Consider the following 23375-nt stretch of genomic DNA (forward strand, 5'->3'; position numbering starts at 1 on the left):
GTTAACGGTAAACTTAAAGACAATACAACAGGACACACTCCCGTCCAAATCCCAGAGATGTGGCAAGTCCCCAGTAGTTGTTAAAATTATAAAACTGAACACACCTCATTTCCCAAAAAACATAATAAACAGAAATTTCAGGGGTAACTAAAAAAATCATCAGATAAATGCTCAATAAAAATCGAGCTCTTCACCTCAAACACCTCAGGGCTGAATACCCTCTATTCATCTAAGCAACCATGCCGCTTGCATTTAGCAGGGATGCAATTGGTCAATGACACCAAATGGCTTTACAAAGCAACTTCTTAAACTTTCCTTTTGGGCCAAAGCCTTGTCCTGTGAGGATTCACATAGCCCTGCAAGGCCTGTAACAGTAGGTTCTGAAGGTTTCATGGTCTGGCCCTTCCTTCCCAGGCACAACAGACACGTAAAATCTTCTGTCTTGTTACATTTTATATTTTAACATATGGACGCATATTTTAAATACTCTTAAGGCATTCATTTATTAACACGTTCTTTGCCAAGATTTCACATTGGGTTAAAATTCAATTCAGTCTTTACATTTCTCTACTGAGGTTGGCACCTCAGTGCATTACAGAAAAACACCTTCTCCAGCAACCAGTGTGACCAGCATCCCCATGGTAAGCCCCACAGTCAGCCTCTTTGTTCCTCAAATGAACCACCTAGATGTTAATACTGCTCTGCTACAAGGTAAAAGCTCCTAACTCAAATTTATTGGAAAAGGAGTGAAACTTCTGCAAAGTTTAAAAAGAGGTACTTTTTGCTTATGAAAAGAAACCAGTGAATCTTCTAAGAATAATAAAAGGGAGTATTTTACAGTTAAGCACATGATTTGGAGTGAAGAATTCTGACATTGCTCTGCTGGTCCAGGGTGTTAATACTCTTCTTGTTCCTCCTGTGGGGCCCCTTCATCAGGTATCACAAAGCCTTCATCTGTGGCATAGAGAATGTCTACAATCCTCTGCAATACAGGGTCATTTTCCCCCTCATTCTCCTGACAAATCAATTCAATGTTCCTTAGCTTTCCGAAATAGAAATCTCTTTCTTTCTCCAAGTCTTCAACAGTAAGTTTCAATACATTGACCTGCTGCATCAGTTCAGCTGCTTCATCATCCCTGTTGCCCAGACTAGGATTCTTCTGCACCACCCCGGGGCCAGCCTTAGGAGTCACAGTAGTTCTCTGTGTTGAAATGGGTCTCTGTGGAGCTGCACTGCTAGAGCTGAGAGGTTTCTTCGGTTTATTCAGAGCCGGAACAACAAGGGAAGGAGCCACTGCAGTTTCCTGACCTTGTCTGGCAGCTACAGGGTCATACTCTTTTCCATCGTAGTTTGCATCAAAAAACTTCTTGAACCACTGAACGAATTCAAAATTGTCCTGAAACTTTCCTTTTACTAATTTATCCACAGGAATTATTATCCTTTTAAAACCTGCTTGCAGTATTTTGAAGTTCTGGATATATTCATGTTCTAGCTTAGCTTGGAATTTCACTTTCTTCAAGGCAATGGAGCCAGGGAAAAGCATGTCCATAAACTGACAATAGGCAGCCCCTGAGCACAACTGCTCGATCTTTGTATTCAACTGCAGAGACTTATTGATCCAGGCCAGCATGTCATGTCGACTTAGATTATCACTAGTGACTGACGTCGAGTATACATTCACTGCCATCTTCGGCTCTCAAGAGAACCGCGTCCACAGCCCGTGCCCAGCTCCGGTTCCATCTTCCTAGACTTTTAAATACATAATAAAGTATACAGTTCATTCTACTATACAGTGCATAGCACATTCTAATCTTTATAATGAAAACTTTATACAATTTAAATAACTATTTCCTTCTCCCTCATATTTTTTAACTCACAGTGGTGATTAGCTTATACAATTACTATATAGTGCAAGTGCATTTATTCACATAGAGAGAAAAGCCAGTTTCATAATTTTCTATAGATCCTTTAATGGAAAAAAATAGTCATGGATCAATAAAACCAAATTTTCTTTTCTCTTCAGATTAATTCCTCCCTTCGGAACCTTGCAAAGAATTTCACTGCTTGACCGCTATAAATTGTGAGAGCCCTTGAGATAAGAACAACAGAATCTTAAAGAACAATACAATCTTACTGAAAAAGAAAGTAGCTATTTATTTAGCTGTTTTATTATACAATTACTGCTTTTCAAAATAAGATTGCCAGGAATCTTCACAGTAACTTTATCACTCCACAACTCACTGAGTAATTTTTTCTTCTTATTCCCTTTGACAGTTATAAACAAGTTCCTAATGAAGGCTATGTACAGAGTCCCCTGGACTTAAAATCATCCCATCATAAGTTGAAAATATCTTAAATGAAAAATGTGTTGAACCTGGGCGTGGTGGTGCACGCATGTAATTCCAGCTACTCATGAGGTTGAGGGAGGAGGATCACAAATTCACAAGTGCAGGCTGTGTCCAGGGAATCTAGGGAGACCCTATGGGGTGGGGGGAGATTGGGGATGTAGCTCAATGGTAGAGGGCTTGTCTAGAATATGTTAATCTCTGGGTTCAATCCCCAGTATTGCCAAAAAGAAATTCATTTACTGCACCCAAGCTGTGAACATAGTTAGTGCCCTAGACTGAAGTATACCAGTTGTTTACCCTTGTGATTGTGTGGGGCTGGGAACTGTGACTCCCTTCTGCTGCCCAGTATTGTGAGAGTATCCTATCACATATAGCTAGCCAAGGAGAAGATCAACACTCAAAATTCAAAGTACAGTGTCTATTAAATTCTTGTCACTTTTGTACCAAGCTTTTCTTATATGCTCTGTTCATTTTTGGCACTTTCCATCACATACAAGACAGTATGATATAAGATCCAAACTCAAATGCAAGCATTTCAGAAATAAGACAACATAACACATAAAGAAAAAGAAAATGGGGTTTATGGAGGGTCTGTTGTGCACCTAGATCAGAGGACATTTGCCAGTTTAAGGAACAGAGTGCATAAAATAGTACAGTTAGAGACAGGGAAGCTGAGGGAGCCACTCCCTTCCCTTCATTCAGCTATAAACACAACACCACCCTAATTATCCATGTTTAAACTCAGGAGGTCACGATGCCCAAGGTGGCAGATCTTGGACGCCAGTTAGAGATGAATGGGAGGCACCGGGAGTTAGAGGTGTCTCATCCTTTAAATACTGGAAGCCTGAATTATCCAGGGTCCTCTTCCTCTTCCTTTTTCTCTTTGCTCTTCTGCCTGTTCCTGCTGCTACCAGCCCATGATCGTCAATAAACATAGCTACTTACTACTTACTATGGGGTGTATGTTTGGCATGTCTTTCTTTATTGTGAATAAGAACCTGGACTATTATTGGCCCACTCAACTGTAACATTTGGTGAGTCAAGCCAGGAAGACATTACCAAACCTCAGGAGACCTCACTGGACGATGAGCCAAAGGACTTTATTGCGCAGCAGCCCAGAGACCCCACCAGATATCGGAGGCATCAGCAGCCCAGAGACCTTTGAAGACCTGGGAGGAGAGATGGGCCAATTGCTACATTGAAAAGACTCAATTGTGAGACAAAAGGCTTCTCTGTCCTTGTGAGGGACAGCAGGGCCCTCCAATCAGTTGGGCTTATATAGTTGTTGACCCACACAATGTGGAAAGTCCATATCGGAGGCCGTGGCATGTGCCCAGCAGAGCAGGAGAAAAGGCTGCCTAGACAAATCCTTTGGTGTGGCCGCCCACTGCAAGGGACCAGGAACAGTTCAGGTGGGCCTGGTTGAAGGCCCACCTGAACTGTTACTTTTTTCTGTGGAGCACTTTGGTAACTTGCCCACAACTTGGCAGCTCTTTGTTTAGCACCAGGGTGTTTTTGCCTTCCTGTGGGTCATGCTCTCATGTGGAGTGCTTCCTTTCCACAAGTTTTAGGGTTTTTCCTTCTCCTTTTCTGATCTTCTCTCCCCATAGGCTTTTGGCTATCAGTGTTCCATTTGTTTAGGTATTGGTTTCGGATAAACACAAAGAACAGAGTTAAGAGGTACAGTGTCTCCCTGCATGGGAAGAGAGGAATTGGTCTGTTTAATAAACCATCTGCCACCCTCCGCTTCCGCATGTTCCATGTGGCAGGTGGGAGAACCACACAGATTAGCTGGCTCATCTGGTCTGGGTCCTAGGACCCCACTTAAAGCTGTTGCTTCCTGGGGTAGTTTGCTGATGTTGATTTGCTAAACTTTTTACTTAGTTTTGCTTTTGTTGTGATAACTGAGGCCTTAACTTTACTTTGCTGTCTGAAAGGATGTGTAACCTGTATTTGCTGACTGAATTTACATAGTGCCTGATTTTTATTTTGAGATTTTTGTCACCAGATATGCATGCTTTGTGGCTTGCCCTAGCAAGATGAGTTTTCTCTAGTAATGAGTCTTGTTCCCTTTTAATTGGCTCAGGGGTGTCCAGCCAGTAAGGCGTCCCACTTCTGGGCTCTTCAACCAGAAGATGAGTCATGTTTACAGAGGAATCCAAAAGGACTAAAGCAAACATCAAAGCTGGCCTCACAAGCAAATAGGACTGAATAAGTACAACCCAGCTTAACTGCATAAGTCCTGTTATTACACTCATTTTGGATCAATTGACATCTCCAAGTATAGTGATATCCAGAAATAGTCTGACATTTTAAAATTGACTTTTAAGCCTATTATGAGTAAACTCCATGGATTCTCAGGAGCATCGCATCACCTTTGCTTCCCTCCTGTAGCACTGCCATCATCAATTTAGACAGATTTCATTGTGATTTAAATTCAAGACAAAGAGTTTACAGTTCAGATTGAGCACATTCATTCTTGCTGCCCTACCCCTTCGTGGATACGGCTTCAAGATATTAGGCTTTATATGTGAAGATATGATTCCTAAGTTAAATAATTAGCATATTTGAGCTAGATATTGTGTTGCACACCTGTAATCCCAGCTATTTAGGAAGCTGAGGCAGGAGGATTGAAAATTCAAGGTCAGCCTGGGCAACCTAACAGAACTTATCTCAAAATTTTTTTTAAAATGAACAAACAAAACAGGCTGGGGATATATGTAGTTTAATGGTACAGTGCTTGCTTAGCATACATGAAGCCCTGTGTTTAGTACCCAGTACTGCAAAAACAATGGAAAAAACCCCCAAATTATTAGCATATTTCAGGTATATTGCTTTCTCTGTGAGCTGAGGACCATTTGAGTGTATAAAACTTGCAAACAGCACCAAAATAAAGTCTTAAAAATATTTTTGACTAAATCTCTAAATTTTTTCTATTTATTCATTTATTATTTTGATACTGGGGATTAAACCCAGGGCCTTCACACTGATCTATACCCCCAGCCTTTTTTTACTTTTTATTTTGAGTCAGGTTCTCACTAAGTCACTGTACTCAAATTTAGGATCTTCCTGTCTCAGCCTCCCAGAGTGTTGGGAATAAGTGTAAGTCACCATACCCAGTTCTAAATTCTTTTAAAATTGTCTGTATTTCACTGGAAACTGTGAACAGAGAAAAAAATTTGCCTTACTAAGTTGTCTTGCTTGTTTAGTAAGTATCATCTTGCCAAATAAATAATGAGAGCAAAGTATGTACTGGATTCAATTGTTACATATGCTGAAAGAGGGTTAGGATATCTTTGGGTGCTTTTGAATCTCAAATCTCATTTGCTTAAATTGAAGAATATTAAAAAGTGGTTAAAGGGCCGGGGATTTAGCTCAGTGGTTCCGGCGCCTGCCTCACAAGTACAAGGTCCCGAGTTTGATCCCCGGTACCAAAGAAAACCAAATAAAATTTAAAAAAATTAAAAGTGGTTAAAATTTACCTTCCTTAGTTATGTGGTGTGTTCATGTAGATGTGAAGAGACTACAACCGTCTTTTAGCAATGTTGACTAAAGTTTAGAAAAGGTCATCATCTACATCATGAAGAACACAAATAAACTCTAAGAGAGCACAGTGCCACCCCACAATTTCAAAAGGCCTTTGAAGATGTGCATAGCTTTGGCAGTGTTCCAGAACCAGCTGGATTGCAGTGACTCAGCTTAATATGGAACACTGAAGCCCTGAAGATGTGTGAAACCTGGGGGATTCTCTACAGCAAGTGAGTCTGAAGTTAATGCAAATGGACCCAACTTCCCTCTGGAAGACACCAGGAATAAGACTGTGCATCTAAGAATAGATGGAATGGTCTCCAAAGTACAATGAATTTAATGTTTTCTTTACCCACTTTGAGACAAAGTTTTCAAAACATAAGTAACCACCCATGCTAGTATGTTAGATTGTTGGCAATATTTTAAAAACCAATATTAGAGTTGATTTAGTTATTTTTGATTAGTACTTTCTTTACTCCTCTAATGAAAGGAAAACAATGCATATCTCCAATTGATCTGTGCTTGGTAAACAGATTAAGGCCTTGTAGGAACATAGTAAGTCAATGGTAGGAAACCCTGCATTAAATTCTCTAAATAAAGACACCAAAGGTTTGTTCATTCCTTCAAAAAAAATTATTGAGCATCTGCTCTGTGACAGATGCTGTTTCAGGGATGCAACTATACCTTTTTCAGTGTCTTGCAGGCTATAAAATACACATACATTATTTTCAAGCTGCAAAAACTGCAATAAAGATTGATAAAGCAGGGTAAGAGGTCGGGGAATAATTGTGTGAAGGGACAGGATGATAATGTAGTGTGAGAGCTTTTTGAGGAGGTGGCATTTAAGCAGACTATAGAGTGAGCTACTCAAATGCCTGAGAAAGAGTCTTTCAGATATTACAAAGAGCAATACATAAGCAAGAAGCAAAAACATATTTCAAGAAAGAATTGCATTGGCTTTGTTGTAGCATAGTGAGAAGGCAAGTTTTGTGTGGGTAAAACTAACTAGTGGGAGAAAAGTTGGAGTTGATGATGAAGTTGACAAGGGTCAATTGATGTTTGGCCTTATGGGACAATAAAAAGTCTTTGAATTTCAATAGTGTTATAGGAAATCATTGGAGGGCTTTTAGCAGGGGGAGGATGTAATTTCATAGACTTTTTAAAAATTGTTATTGATACGTGTTTGCAGTGCATAATGGTTGTGTTCTTAGTTGGGAGTTGGTACATGGACAGAACACATCTTAGCTATTTTCTTATCCCCTTCCTCTCCCCTCCCTCCATCTCTTGGTCCCCTTCCTTTTTGCAAAAGATCTTTCTCCCTTTTGCCTATTACCTCTCTTTTATTGTGTTCTTTATTTATATTTTGGGTTTCTCATATAAGAGAAATCATGTGATAGTTAAGCTTGTGTGTCTGATTATTTTCATTTAACACTGTGGTCTCCAGGTGCGTCCATTTTTTTAAACAATTGATTCAAGTTTATCTTTATGGCAGAGTAGTACACCACTGTGTATAAATACCACATTTTCTTTATCCATTCATCTGTTAATAGACATATAGGTCACTTTCAAGATGTAGCTTTTGTGAACTGCACTGTTATAAACATGGTTTTAGCTCTTTTGAGAAGATACTCACAGGAGGAATAGCTAGATAGAATGAAATTTCTAGTTTTAGTTTTTGAGTAATCTCTATACTAATTTCCAAAATGGTTGTACTAGTTTACATTCCCACCAACAGTGCAGAAAGGTTCCTCACCAGCACTTGTTGTTATTTGGTTTCTTGATAGCCATTTTTTCTGGAGTAAGATGGAATCTTGGTGTTATTTTAATTTGCATTACTCTAACGGTGAGAGGTGTTGAATATTTTTCATGTACTTATTGGCCATTTGTACTTCTGAGAAGTGACAGATATAGACTTTAAAAGGTAAAAGTAAAATCAGGGAAATTAGTTAGGAGAGGCATGCAGTTTGAATCCAGGTAGGGTAATAGTAGATGCAGTAAGAAGTTGTTAAACATTATAAATATTTTAGTAATAGATCTGAAAAAATTTGCTGATAACTTATATATGGAGTGTAACTGTATTTTTATTTTCTTTTGATCTAAACATTTTTTCCTGATTCGATGAATCAATGGAGATGCTGTTTATTGAGATGTGTGGAGCAGTCAAGACAAATGGAACAGCAGAAGTGTTTAAGAGAAAACCAAGTGATGCCTGAAAACATTAGTTTTACTTAAAATGTTTAATATGCCAATAACATGGTAATAAGAATTAAGTAGTTAAATGAGAGATTGTAATTAGCAGACAGAATGATTCACTGCATTTACAGCTTAATCTATTCACCCTCTTAACCCTTCAGCGACCTTTAGAAGCAGACAGGTGTATTTCTTCAGCTCCTTCTAACTTTATGTTTGGCAGTAACTTAAATTTGTTCCTTAGTTTAAGGTTTGCTTTCTTTTCCCAGCTATGCCTTATACTGCTCCACGTGTAGGGTGATACATTCTGCCTCTGGGTCTAAAATGGCTTTCACACATCTATTCAAAAGTATTTGTCATCTGTCCCTAATCCAGTTCCTGCTTAAGAGCAAAACCAGTTGGCCTCGGTTAGCTACACAGGCCTGTTTGTTTGCTCTTTAGAGCTAGGGAACAAATACAACGGTATTCCAACTTGCCATATTACCTGATGCCTTTAATATGAAGTCAGGGAGCATACAAGTTGTAATGAAGTCATTCTTTCTGTTTAGATTACTGAGTACCCAAGGCTCTCAGGGCCACTTTAATAGACTCCTATAGGGAGAGGATTAGGGTTCCTATTAATATACTTAGTCCAGAAATTCCTGGAACATGGGACTATTCTATTTCCCCCCTAACATTCTTCCAATGAGTTATCTTACTACACACATCCAGGTCTTATTTCAAAAGTGTTTACCAGCTCACTTATAATGTCAACTTGCTATTTTTAAAGAAATGATTGTCAAATCATTCATTCATTATAATGGTAGCTTTATTGATTTTTATTGAGTTTTAAATGTATAATTTAGTGAGCCTTGATAAATATATAGCTCTGTATAACCATTATCACAACGAAGATGAAGAGTAGTTCCATCATCCACAAAAGTTCCTTCTTTGTTCCTTATAGTCAATCTTCTCCCTGCACATATCCCTGCCTCCTGGCACGCAGTTACTGGAAACTACTGATTGTCTTTCTTTTGCTATAGTTTCTACTTTTTTAGAATGTTATATAAACATTTATGTAGTGTTTTTTGTAGATATCTTATTTGTTTTAGCATTACATTTTTGAAATTCATCCATGTTTTATGTATATAAATTTTGATCCTTTTTATTGCTGTATACTATTTCATTACTTGGATATTATCACAATTTGCTCATCCATTTAGGAGTCAGTGGATTTTTTGAGTTGTTTATTGTTTATGTAAATTTACTTACTTACAAGTTTCTCTATAGGCTTCATTTCATTTGATTAAATATCACTAAGTAGGATAGTTAGGTTGGGTTTAAATCTATTATCTATTATAGATCTCACTTTATTTTTCTTCTATCATGGATGTGTTAGTCAGCATTCCATTACTGTAACAAAATACCTAAGATAATCACTTAAAAGGAAGAAAGACTGGCAGCTCCCAGCACAGAGGAGGCTTCTGGGTCAACGTGCCACAGCTCCCAGTGCAGAGGAGGTTTCCAGGTCAATGTGTCACTGCTCCCAGCATGGAGAAGGCTTCCAGGTTGGTGTGCTACAGCTCCCAATGCAGAGTGGGCTTCTTGGTTGGCATGCCACAGCTCCCAGTGCAAGGGAGATTTCCGGTTCAATGAGCCACAGCTCCCAGAACAAAGGACAATTTTGGATCAATGTGCCACAGCTCCCAGTGCAGAGTATGAGGCTTCTGGGCCAACCTACCACTGCTCCAGCACAGAGGAGGCTTCTTGGCTAATGTGCTACAGCTCCCAGCACAGAGGAGGTTTCTGGGTCAAAGTGCCACAGCTCCCAGTGCAGAGTAGAAGTCTTCCAGGTCAAAATGCCATGGCTGCCAGTGCAGAGTAGGAGGCTTCCATGCCAATCTAACTCCGCTCCCAGCACATAGGAGGTGAGCCGTGCCTGCACCAGCAGAACCCCCCCCCCCACCCCGTCGAAATGAGAAGACAAGTAAACAAGCCTCAGAACCAGACTTCCAGATCAACTACAGCAACCTAAAGGGGAAATGAGAAGGAACAATCTGACACAACCACCTGGACTCCCTGAACTAGCAACAAAAGAGGATCTGGAAAAAAGGAAATCAGAAATAATTTCTCAGATAACAGCAGAGAATGTACCCATAGTGCAAGACATGATTAATAAATCTAGAGAGGACACATAAAAAAATAGAGGAGCTGAGGAACATGATGGTAATCACAACATAGGAACCAAATAAAATCCGTAAAACAGATGGAAACAGATTTCCAGGAGATTAAATCTCCATTGAAAGTAAATGCAGCAGAATGAGCCAATGTGAGGACAGAATTTCAGATATAGAAGATAAGACTGCAATTAGTGACCAGGAAAAGAAAAATTTCTTTAAAATAGTAAGGGACCACAAGAAATCAATCTGCAGCTGCTGGACGATGCACAGATGAATAACATAAGACTGATTGGAGTCAATGAAGAAACAGGAGAGAGTGCAGATGACATAAAAAAACTGTTCACAGAAGTGATGGCAGAAAACTTCCCAAGCAGGGGAAAAGAATTTGACATACAGTTAAGTGAAGCATAGAGGACTCCAAATAGCCTTGATAAAAAAAAAATCAACGCATAGGCATATAATTCTTCTGATTCCAGAAACCCAACAGAAGAACAAAGTTCTACAAGCAGTTAGGGCAAAGAAACAAATCACATACAAAGGAAAAGCCCATCAGAATCACAGCAGACTACTGAATGCAAACCCTCAAGGCAAGAAGAGCTTGGAGTGACCCATTTGAAACCTTAAAGGAGAACAGCCTCCAACACGGATTGATGTACCCCACAAAACTATCATTTAAAATTGATGGTGAAATAAGATACTTTCATGACAAAGAATACCTTACGATTTTTGTGAATACCAAACCAGCACTCCAAAAAATTTTAGACAAATTCTTAGGAAAAGACAATGAGGATCACAACTCCAGGAAGCCCAGCGGAATGAATCTACCAGGCACAACAAGAAATTAACAGCAAAGAGAATCCAACAAAAAGAAAAAGTCATGACAATGATAAGTGAATACAGATCAGTTATAACCATCAATGTTAATGGTTTCAACTCACCAATCAAAAGATATAGACTGGTAGAATGGGTCAAGAAGCAAGATCCAACAATATGCTGTATACAAGAAACACACTTCATTCAAAAGAAACTCAGACTGAAAGTTAAAGGGTAGAAAACAATACTCCATGCAACAGGAACATGAAAAATGCAGGAGTAGCTATCCTCTTTGCAGATCAAGTGGATTTAAAACCCACCCTGATTAAGAGAGACAAAGAAAGACACTACATCCTGGTAAAGGGAACAATACAACAGAAAGAGATGACAATCATAAATATCTATGCACCAAACACTAGTGCACCCGACTATATAAAACAAATACTAACGGACCTGAAAAATCATATAAACACTAATGCAATAGTAGGGGGGGAACCTCAATAGCCCATTGGAACAAATTGATAGCTCAACTAGGCAAAAAACAAGAAACAAAATACTAGAAATCAATCGAACTCTTGAACAAATGAACTTAACAGATGTTTATAGAGTGTTCCACCCCACAAAATCAGAATGCACACTCTTTTCAGCTGCACATGGGTTGTTCTACAAAATAGACCACATACTTGCTCCTAGGACATATTGAGGTATCACTTCTTGGCCTTTTGGATAAGATCAAGTGTAGAACATATTTAGGTAAGTGCAAAGGAATTGAAGTTATCCCCGGTATATTATCAGACCATAGTGAGATGAAATTGGAGATCAATAGCAAAAGAAACCGCAAGAATTTCGTAAACACATGGAAATTGAACAACACACTTCTGAATAACCAATGGGTCACACAGAAAATTAAAGAAGAAATCATATGGTTCCTACAATTAAATGACAATGCCAATACAACATATTGGAATCTATGGGACACAATGAAAGCAGTCTTACAAGGGAAATACATAGCAGTGAATACTCATATTAGGAAAACAGAGCAAGCCCAATTAAACAACCTGATGCTGAACCTCAAGCTTCTAGAAAAAGAAGAGCAGGACAAACCCAAAGCCCATAGAAGGGAGGAAATTATAAAGATCAGGGCAGAAATCAATGCAATGGAGACTAAGAGAACAATACAGAAAAATCAATGAAGCCAAGAGTTGGTTCTTCAAAAGAATCAACAAAATTGACAAACCCTTAGCCAAGCTTATCAGAAAAAGGAAAGAAAAGACCTAAATCCATGCAATTAGGAATGAAAAGAGTGAAATTACAACAGACCCAGCAGAAATCCAGAGGATCATCAATACCTTCTTCCAGAACCTATACGCCAATAAGATGGACAACACAGAAGAAATGGACAGATTCCTAGATACATATGAATTACCAAAGTTGAACGAAGATGACCTAAAAATTCTAAACAACCCAATATCAATCAATGAAATTGAAAACATAATCAAAAACTTACCAACTAAGAAAAGCCCAGGTCCTGATGGCTTCACTGCTGAATTCTACAAGACATTTAGAGAGGAACTGCTGCAACTACTGTTTAAACTCTTCAATGAAATTGAAAGGGAAGCAATACTCCCAAATTCATGCCTGGAAGCAAGCATCACCTTGATCCCCAAAGCAGAGAAAGACCCAACTGAAAAAGAGAACTATAGGCCAATCTCACTAATGAACATAGATGCAAAAATCCTTAATAAGATACTGGCAAACAGAATGCAGAAGATCATCAAGAAGATCATACACCCTGATCAAGTGGGATTCATCCCAGGGATGCAGGGATGGTTCAATATATGAAAATCAATCAATGTAATACACTATATCAATAGAGCCAAGGACAAAAACCATATGATTTTCTCCATAGACGCAGAAAAAGCATTTGACAAAATCCAACATGCATTTATGATAAAAACCCTACAAAAAATTGGAATAGATGGTCTCTACCTCAAACTGATAGAACCATCTATGAAAAACCAACAGCCAATATCATACTAAATGGTCAAAAACTGACACACTTCACACTAAAATCAGGAACAAGACAAGCATGTCCACTATCACCACTCTTGTTCAATATAGTTCTGGAAACATTAGCCATGGCAATTAGACAAGAGAAAGAAATAAAAGGAATAAAGATAGGTAATTAAGAAGTCATATTGTCATTTTTTGCAGATGACATGATACTCTATATAGAAGACCCCAAGAACTCCACCAAAAGTCTTCTAGACTTAATAACCAAATTCAGTCAAGTAGCTGGTTACAAGGTCAACACACAAAAATCAATAGCTTTCCTCTACACCAATGACAGACTCACTGAGAGAGAAATAGGGCAAATAATTCCTTTCACTATAGCATCCAAAAAACTGAAATACCTAGGAATCATCCTAATGAAAGAAATCAAAGACCTCTTCTCTGAAAACTATGGCACTCTGAGAAGAGAGATTGAAGATGATATCAGAAAATGGACAGACATCCCCTGCTCCTGCATAGGAAAGATTAATATAGTGAAAATGGCCATACTTCCAAAACTGCTATATAGATTCAATGCAATTCCAATTGAGATCCCAGCAGCATACTTCATGGACCTTGAGAAAACAATCCAAAAATTCATTTGGAATAAGAAGAGACCCAGAATAGCAAAAGCAATTCTAGGTAACAGAGACATGGCAGGGGTATCACAATCCCCAACCTGCAACTCTACTACAAAGCTACTGTGATAAAAACAGCATGGTACTGGCAAAGAAACAGGCTTGAGGACCAGTGAAACAGATTAGAAGATGCAGAACCAACTCCAGACACACTCAGCCACCTCATCTTCGACAAAGGAGCCAAACACCCTCACTGGAGGAAAGATAGCCTCTTTCATAAATGGTGCTGGGAAAATTGGGCTTCAACTTGCCAAAGATTAAAACTAGACCTGTATCTCTCACCATGCACTAAACTAAAATCAAAATGTATTAAAGATCTAAATATTAAAATAGAAACTCTGAACCAGTTGGAACAGAGGTTAGGTAGAACCCTTGAAGACATCGGTGTAGGAAAAGATTTTATGAACAAAACCTCAGTTGCCTGTGAACTAGCACAAACAATCAACAAATGGGATGTCTTCTTATTAAAAAGCTTCTGCACAGCAAGAGAAACCACCAGCAGTGTGAAGAGACAACCCACAATGTGGGAAAAAATCTTCACCTGCTCTTCCTCAGACAAAGGTCTACTATCTGGAATCTATAAAGAACTTAAAAAGATCAGACCTCCCAAATTTAAAGACCCAATCCAAAAATGGGCATCTGAAATGAACAGACATTTCTCAGATAAAGAAGTAGAAATAGCAAATAAATACATGAAAAAATGTTCAACATCACTGGTCATTCAAGAGATGCAAATGAAAACAATGCTGAGATTCCACTTCACTCCAGAAAGAATGGCAGCTATCATGAAATCAACCAATAACAAATGCTGGCGGGGCTGTGAGGAAAGAGGAACACTGCTCCACTGCTGGTGGGAGTGTAGACTGATGCAACCACTGTGGAAATCAGTATGGAGATACCTCAAAGAACTAGGACTGGAAATCCCATTTGACCCCGCTATTCCACTGCTGGGGATCTTCCCCAAAGAATCACAAGAATCATACCACAGTGATATATGTGCACCCATGTTCGTAGCAGCACAGTTTGTAATAGCTAAAACTTGGAAACAGCCCAAATGCCCATCAACTGGAGACTGGATAAAGAAAATGTGGTTTTTTAATAAAATGGAGTACTACTCAGCCATAAAAAATGAGAAATTAGAGACATTTATAGCTAAGTGGATGCACATTGAGGCGATACTCTTAAGTGAAGCACATAGGACACACATGTATAAATACTGAATAGTTTCTCTGGTGTGAGAAACTGAAAGTGTAAATAAGGACTAAATGTATAATAGGTAATGTGAAATAGGAAGAAAAGGGGCAAAGGGGAAGGAAGTGGGAGGGCTAGGGGAAAGGATAGAATGGAATGGGATTACTATGAGAAAATGGAAAAATAGGAACAAAATCTTTGTAAATAGGGAGGACTGGAGGGGTTGAAGGGAGGGCTGGGCAAGGGTGAAAAATAAGAACCAAGAAAGACTATGTAAAGGTGCAAATTTCCAATGATGAATGTCATTTTATTGTATACCTAAAATGTACCAATTATTAGAATGAATAATTGATAATGTAAAATAGGAAGAAAAGGTCCAACAGGGTAGGGGTAGTGGGAGGGGCAGGGGAAAAGAAAGAAGGGAAAGAAAAAATGCTGAGAAATGGAAAAAATGGAAATAAAGTCTGTGTAAATAGGAAAGGGTGGAGGGCGTGAAGGGAGGGCTAGGAATGGGGAAAAAATAAGAACCAAGATGCATTATATAAAGGTACAATTCCCAATGAGAAATGTAATTGTGTTGTATACCTACAATGTCCCAATAAAAGAATTTAATACAAAAAATATTTGATTAGCACATAATAATTGTACATAAAAAATAGTTTTATAAGGAACTAAATGACAGGTTGTTGAAATTGGAGATACTATTTCAACATAACCTTATACAGTTGATCAATTACTCACACGAATGCACACCTCCCAACTGTAAGATTTCTAAGTTGAAAATCAACTACAAAATCTCAAGTGACAATCAAACCTACAAATAAAAACTACAAAGTATGTGGGAATAGTTGAGACTTGCTTAAGAAGAAAAACAGAGCGCAGTATTTTCATTTGAGACTAAAAGCAGACTCAAGTTATAGACAAAAACATTAAGTATTTTAGAGGAAAAACACAATAGTGAAAAAGAGAGTCCTGTCTCTTATAGTGGACTACTATTAAACTGATGGCTAAAGAGCCTAAATCATGTCCACATTTTAATAGACTTACACAGGCCACAACAGATCAATACTCATGTTGCATTTCTACAGTGTTGGTTACATGACTATGTTGAGACATGAATACTAATTCCTGAGGTCCCAGACATTTATATTGATCACTAGAAAATTAAAGTTCAAAGTCATTTTTTTCCTGAACATCTAAGAACTGCAACTCAGGATAGTACGTTGTAGTGTAAGGTAATATAAATGATGTCTTAAAGGGGATAATGTAGGAGTCTGCTCATTCTCCTCATAAGAAAATCCAAAGATCTCAAAAAGTAACCTCCATTCCTCATAGTATGTATAGGTGAAGTATTGTATTTATCAGCATGTTCCAGAGAAACAGAGCCACTAGGGTATTTGTGAACACAGAAAGACATGTATCATAAGGAGCTGACTCACCAGAGTCAGCTGACAAGTCCCAAGAGCCCTACAGTGCAAAATGGGAAACTGGAGGCCAGGAAAGTTGATGGTGTCACTCCAGGTTGAGTCAGAAGTCTGAGGACCCAGAAAGAGGACGATGTAATTCCAATCCAGAGGCTGGCTGGGTTAAATCCCAGGAAGAAATGGTATTTCAGTGTGAACAGTCAGGCGAAAGGAATTCTTCTACTAGAGGGAGTGTCACTCTTTTGTTCTTTTCAGGCCTTCAAAGATTGGATGAGACCAACACACATTAAAGAAAGCAAGCTGCTTTACTCAGTCTACCAACTTGAATGGTTCTCTCATCCAAACACCCTCACAAAAACACTCAGATTAAAGTTTGCTTAAATATTTGGGCCCCCCATGGCCCAGGTAGGTGAACACACAAAATTAACGATTACATGTCTGATGGCTGGAGTTGCTGGTCATGCTTTCTCCACTGGGGTGTGCTTTGTACTGAAGCAGTAGCATAGGGGGAAGGTAAAACAAGGCTAAGGTGCCAAGCTTCCTGTGTTTGACTCTTATCTCCAAAGCTTATTGTCTGGGTGACCTTGGGCAAATTATTGCTTTGTGCTCTTGATTTTTCTTTCTCTTTTCAATTTCTATGGTTTTAAGTATGAGTAAAATGCACAAGAGCTGTCTGTTCATTTTCCATCTATTAATTTTCCTCACTATGAAGCATAGCATTGGGATTGGTGACTGATGGCCCCCAGGCTGTGCTTTCACTGTGGCTTTGTGGTTGTTGGAGGAAACACTGCGCACAATCTCCATGTGGAAAGATTGGCTGCACACCAGCAGCACTTCTGGCTCCTGACTGTGGACCAGGAACTTCTGGAGGACACTGGTGAGCATATGCTTTGCTTTCTTGTTGCTTCCATGACCAGTGCTGGGCATTATGATGTGGTCCTCGAAACTTCTCCACACTCTGTTGTCAATATATCTGGGTACAACATTTATGCTTAATTTTGATCTATCAGTATGACTGGTGCTGGATGGACTTCTTGGTTCCCTTTTGATGATCTTGGGCTTCACTAGAAGTCTGAGAGCAGCTATGATGCAGGGGGTTGGAGTAATGGGGCCAGGATGGCAACCACAGAAATGTGGATCATCACTGATTAAAACTCAGTTCTAATTCTTGAGTAGGAAATTAGGGATAATAACAGTTCCTATCTCATACTGGTGTAAATATTATAAAAAAATAAATGTGACATCACATGTAAAGCAGTAGAGGAATAACTAGCACGTGGTACAGATTCCCCAATAACATATATTACACAAAAATCCATTGAAACAAAATTACTTTTAAAAATCACTTCATATATTCTCTTGTCCTTCACACTTGATTTAAGTTCCATAATAAGCTCATAATTATTTAGTTTCTCCTACAGTTTTTTTCCTCCTAAGTATTCAGTAGCACATATAACAAACATTCACCATACAAGTATATCTTATATGTGCATTGATTGTCAGCATTTTAGTGGCTACTATATGGTAAACAGTGATGACCCAGGAAAGAACAGCCAGCCTGAATTGGGGTTCAGGCAGGACCTCTTGCAGTACCTCCAAAGGAGAGTCAGAGTCCAGTTTATTCAGCTGGATCTTTTATGGAGAGGGTAGGGGGATTAGTGAGATGGGCTGAGGTGGGGTATCATGAAGAGGGGTGTGAGATTGGGGGAGCAAGAATGGCTGAGTACCCAGCTATAGCAACAAGTACTATGACCTAGCAGGTGGAGTGGGTGTGTCATGTCCAAGCAGAGTAGGCATTGTTCCCAGGCTCAGGCAAGGAACCCAGGCACAGGACGTAGGAAAGGGCTCTGATTACTTTGGAGCTCAGGAAATTGGGTGGCTGGAGGGGAGCAGACAGGGAGGGGTCAGACCTATCACTACATGTCTTTCACGAAAAAATACAAATGGATGTAGAGAAGAGTAAGACATTCCTATTTGTACAAAAATTTTCAGCCCAGTTGAGGAAACAAATTAATATACATGCCTTGAAAATATTAGAAAACAGTTCAAGATGTTATTGTAATGGGGAAAGAATCTCCATGTGCTGTAGGGGAACTAGGTGACCCAGGCTTCTCTCCTCTCCGTGTGAGAAGAACTATGTATTTTCAAAACTGGATTTTGGATTTGCTTATACAGACTGGGAGAATGGAGAAAGCAAACGGAAAACTCAAACAAAACAAAATCAAACAAATGGAAAAAAACAAAAGTGAGAAAAAGGCCAGAGAAGTTGGTAGATCAACATAAAGAGGAGAGAGAAAAAGGAAGAAGGAAATGAGGGAAAAACAAAGTTCTTTGAGCCAATTTTTGGGGTGTGTGTGTGTGTGTGTGTGTGTAGTGAAACAAAGCCCTCTAGAAGAACTAGAGCAGGGCTGTTCTTAGGGGTAGGCTAGCCTGTTATTTCACACTTCTCCATCTGCTACACTATCTCCTTCCATTCTGTGTCTCACCACCTGCTCTCTGCCACCTCCTTGTTTTTGGTTTTGCAGAAGCTGGGCTCAAGCTTTCATGCCTATTTCTACTTGCATTTTCCCCTCACTTCTCAGGGAAGACTTAGAACAAATTCCCACTTGACTCAACATAGTTGCTGATCTGTGTCATTGAGTGAATCACCTCTGGTGTGACCCTGGAGATGAATTTCACGTTGTCACTGGACAGGGTCAAAGGAGGTTTTCAAAGTAGGCTCATGAATCCCCTGTGGAAAAGAATTATCAGGACACAACAGTAAGATGAATAGAGATTTATTATGCAGAAATTTTAAAATACACATTCACAGAAATAGAGTGTGGACCCCAAGAAAGACTCACTATATTTGTAGCTGGGTGTATTTATGGTGTCTTGGAGGAGTCTTTAAGATGGGTGACCTAGGATGTATGTTCCTGCCGTTTGTCAGGTTACTCATTAGCAGGGTATGTTAGAATGGAAACTATTCACATGTGTTTGAAATTGAGATACATTGCCCACTGATACTGCTGCTTCCTTGAGGACTGAGTCTGTGGGAGAAGCACAATTTTACAGGTGAAATACATAGGCCCAGAGCCCAATTTATAAGCTTATTTTGTCTTTCAGAACCTTAGGAATTTTTTTTTTGAGTGAGTTTCCTGGAAGGGACAAAGTCTTGATTAACTTTTGGGTCCTGAAGCTGCAGTTTTTCTTAAAAGTACAATTATAAAATTCTGATTTTCCTTGTCCCCTTTCTACCTGTCTTTATTTCTTCTATCCTACCTCCATGTGACCTGTCTCACAAGCCAGCAGCCTGAGCTGGGAGCTGAGGACCGAGACCTCCCCTTCCGAGCCCTGGCCTAGATTGTTGGGTGTCAAGGAATAAGAACAAAGCTTAGTTGATGTTAATTACTTAGTAAAATTGTACAATAATGATACCTTATGTTTATTGTCAACTGTGGCTTACAGTCATGATTTTCTTATATAAGACAAAGAGCAATTAGTGAGATTAAAGGGGAAAGAAGCTGAAGGGCAAAAGATTGTAAAAGTCAAGTGGTAAATTATAAATACTTGTAAAAGGGACTGCTCTGCTGGTGCGTGTGGAGAGAGATGCCTATAAAGAAGACTGCAGCAGGTTCTGGAACCACAGAGGAGGGAAAGTACAGACAGGAAGAGCCAACAGTGACTTTGAGATTTGATAACTGGCAGTGGTAGGGCAGTGGTGTAACTGTCAAAGGTGGTGGTGGAGAGTGGTACATTGGGTAGAGACAAAAAGTGCTGCAGAAAGGTTTGTGCTTTCCATAGGCAGTTCACCCTGGTCACCGAAGCATCTTGCAGAATTGGGAGTATGTTGGAGATGGGAAATAAGACAAGTAGGTTGGTTTGAAAATATTTCCACACATTCCCTGAAGCTACATGGTGAGAATGACTCCCTCAGTAGACTTTTTTTGGGCAGTACTGGGGATTGAACCCTGGGTCATCACACTGTGGTACGTCCCCTGTCCTATTTTTAATTTTTAAATTTGAGACAGGGTCTTGCTGAGTCACTAAGTTGCCCAGGCTGGGCTTGAACTTGTGATACCCTGCTTCAGTTTCCCAGAGTTGTGGGATTACCGGTGTGTACCACACTTGTCTTATTCCCTCTTTAATTATCCAATTGCTTCAGAGCTGTGCATCTGCAGCAATATCCAAACATTTCCTAATTTATGGAGAACTATGCGAAGTCTTTTTTAAAGAGACAAGATGGTCTCTAAAATTCTCACAAAGGGAAGAAAGTAAAACTAACTAGTTGACCTTTTGGAGGTAGAATCATTTATAGATGTTTCCTGGGATTCTTTGTTGAAAGCAGTTTATTTCTATAATGGAAATGATGATGGGTTAATACCTACTGTGTTAATGAAAGTTGTTTTTTTTTGGGGGGGGGTAGCGGAAATCGAACTCAGGATCTGTGCTTGCCAGCCAGGTGCATGTCACTGAGCTAAATACTGGGCCCTGAAAGTTTATTTTTAAATTCAGACTTCAGAAACAAACTTTTGTTCATGTTTAATAATGTCTTCCACAAAACTCAATAAACAAGGTGAAGAGAAGGATTGATTCCTGATTTCTGCCTAATCAAGGCCAACTCTTCTCAAATGTTGATACGGATTCTGTAGATTCAGGACGGTGTGTTAAGGTAAAAATCTTAAAGAATTTGAAGCTCTCTCTCAGGCTCTAGCATGCTCTGATGGTAACAGTGTTAATGGAGAGCCAAGCTACTGCGTTCAGCTTTGGGTTATTTCTTTTCTTGACCTGTGAAATTCATAAAGGGATATCTTTTAAAAGATTTTCAAAATGACATTTATTGCATGTCCCTGTGGGCAAGATTGTATGTTGGGTACATTTGCTAAGGGGTAAAGGTTTTGTAAATACTATTCTTCCATTCTTTTACAGAGTAAACAGGAAAGATTTTGAGTGGGTGGATTAGTCAGAGGGCATAACAGAGGAAGGGAAAGCACTTAGGGCTGGAGACTTATTGTGGAAGTACAAGTGAAAGAAATGACTTGGCTCTACTCCCAGTATTGTTTGCTGGGCACACTTTACATGTAAAACAAGCTTCATTGTTGACACCTGATAGTACAATTTTCTAATCAACTTGTAGTACATTTAAGTTTATGTATGACTATGTTTTGGAAATTAGAATTCTAAAAGTCTTTATTAATTTTAATACACTGTACTTGCCGAAGGCAAACGTAAAGCACATAAGCAACAATAAGAACCTCATTATTTTTCTGATTCAAAAAATGAATATACTTTGCCAAGAGCAAAGCAGCAACTTTTTCTTATTGTTTTGAAACTAAACATATCAAAAGGTTAAATTATCAAATGTATCTCACAATAATTGGTGGTGAGTCATGAAACAGCCATCTGAAATGGCCTAATTTTTCATGTCCCTATACCTCAATCTTATTAGTGAAATTGTAGAAGAAATGAGGAAAACAAATTGTATCCATTTGTGGTCATTGTATGCACCTTTACATATAACCTTGCAGATGTTTAGGTAGCTCAGAAGTGGCAGGGAACATGGTATGAAAATCATTGCAAACTTATGTTTACATTGAAATTCTCAGTAAGAATTTAGAACCTCAGTAACTGAGGAAAACAAGGAAAGGGGGTGGTGTTGACATTTAACCTCTTGTGGCTTTCAGTGGCAGAGAGCCAGAAGAAATGCCATTGGTCCTTTATTGAAAGAATTCTGAAGAGGGTGTTACATTAAAACTGAATGTATTTACCAAAATTGTGAGCTAAGATTACCTCTTCTGAAGTAACTAGTGAAGATTTGTGAGAATAGAGGCTAAAGAGAAGTATATTAATGAGGATAAGTACCTATACTTTAAGACAAGGGAGAATATTGTCCATGTCTAAAGAAAATACAAATGAGATAGATTCCAAAATAAAGAAGACTGGAAAGATGATTAAAGTATATCCCTGATCCTGCTTCTTGACTATGGTCCTATTCCTTCCTGTCCTCTGCTGCATTCTCTAAATGGGGCGTAAATCAAGAGCTAAAGTGACTCTCCCGAACTTGGCAGAGGAAGGAGTGGAAACATGGAAGACTTAGATTTAAGAAGCTGTTCAGTTTTTAGATTTACAACTAGTGAAGTAATTGTCCTGTCAATTGGTATTACAAATAAATAAATCATCATCATTCTTAATAAGTTGAAAGACACCATGAATCAGATCATCATTCTGATTCTGCCAATTAGTACCTGAGTTTTCTGTTAGCTCTCTATCACAAACAAATTGAGAAGGCAGTCAGAGACAGGCTGCAAATCCTCCACATCTTTTGGATTGCTACTCAGAAGAGGGGGGCTTTCTTCTCCAGCTGGGACTCAGTACCATATTCTTTATATGAACTTGGGCAAGGTGCTCTTCAGAAAGCTGTGCTCCATGGTATTGTGCCAGCTCGCCATTGGCTATTCTCAAGGGAAAAAATTATGAAATTCACAAACCTGAGTTAGGATGAGAGTGTACAGCTGCCAAGTCACAGTTCATGGTTGAGTGCCAAGTGCTAACACCTGAGGAAGCTTCTGTCAGGATAAAGGACATCTTATTGGAACAGATTTCTAGGGTCAGGTGATGTTTCCCCTTCTAATCTCTCACACCCACATAGATTGTCTTTCCTTACAAAGAAATTGACTTTTAGACAGAAATGATTTAATGTTCAGAAAGAGAAGTTTCCAGAATAAGATTTTTAAAATCCAAACTCAGGAACAGCAGCAACAAAAATACACATTTAAATCTATAATGAATGAAAATAAAATTTGAGATGAAGAAAGACATAGGATGTTAAAATGGAGAAAGAAAGAGTGATAAATTTACAAAAATACAAATATGGCAAATAGAATATAATTCTACAAATGTACATGTTAATATAATCCAGTTTCTTATTTTTGCCTTTTAAAGTACAAAACTTGAAATATTTCTACACTTGATCTTAGCCAAAAGGCCGAGAAGCGATTTTTTTTTCAAATTTTTTTTTTTTTGGTACCAGGGATCGAACTCAGGTCCTTGCGC

The 23375-nt window shown here is 38.8% G+C and overlaps 2 pseudogenes; one reads left to right on the forward strand and one right to left on the reverse strand.

The window, feature by feature from the left end:
* Window positions 1-526: 526 nt before the first annotated feature.
* Window positions 527-1718, reverse strand: LOC101707465 (microtubule-associated protein RP/EB family member 1 pseudogene; annotated as a pseudogene).
* A 1384-nt stretch (window positions 1719-3102) lies between these two features.
* LOC101706361 (DNA endonuclease RBBP8-like) overlaps window positions 3103-23375 on the forward strand; it is a 107663-nt pseudogene continuing 87390 nt past the window's right edge.

This window comes from Heterocephalus glaber, unplaced genomic scaffold, assembly GCF_053883595.1.
Source record: "Heterocephalus glaber isolate CG9 unplaced genomic scaffold, H.glaber_assembly_v1.0 deba00001454, whole genome shotgun sequence".
Lineage (NCBI taxonomy): Eukaryota > Metazoa > Chordata > Mammalia > Rodentia > Bathyergidae > Heterocephalus > Heterocephalus glaber.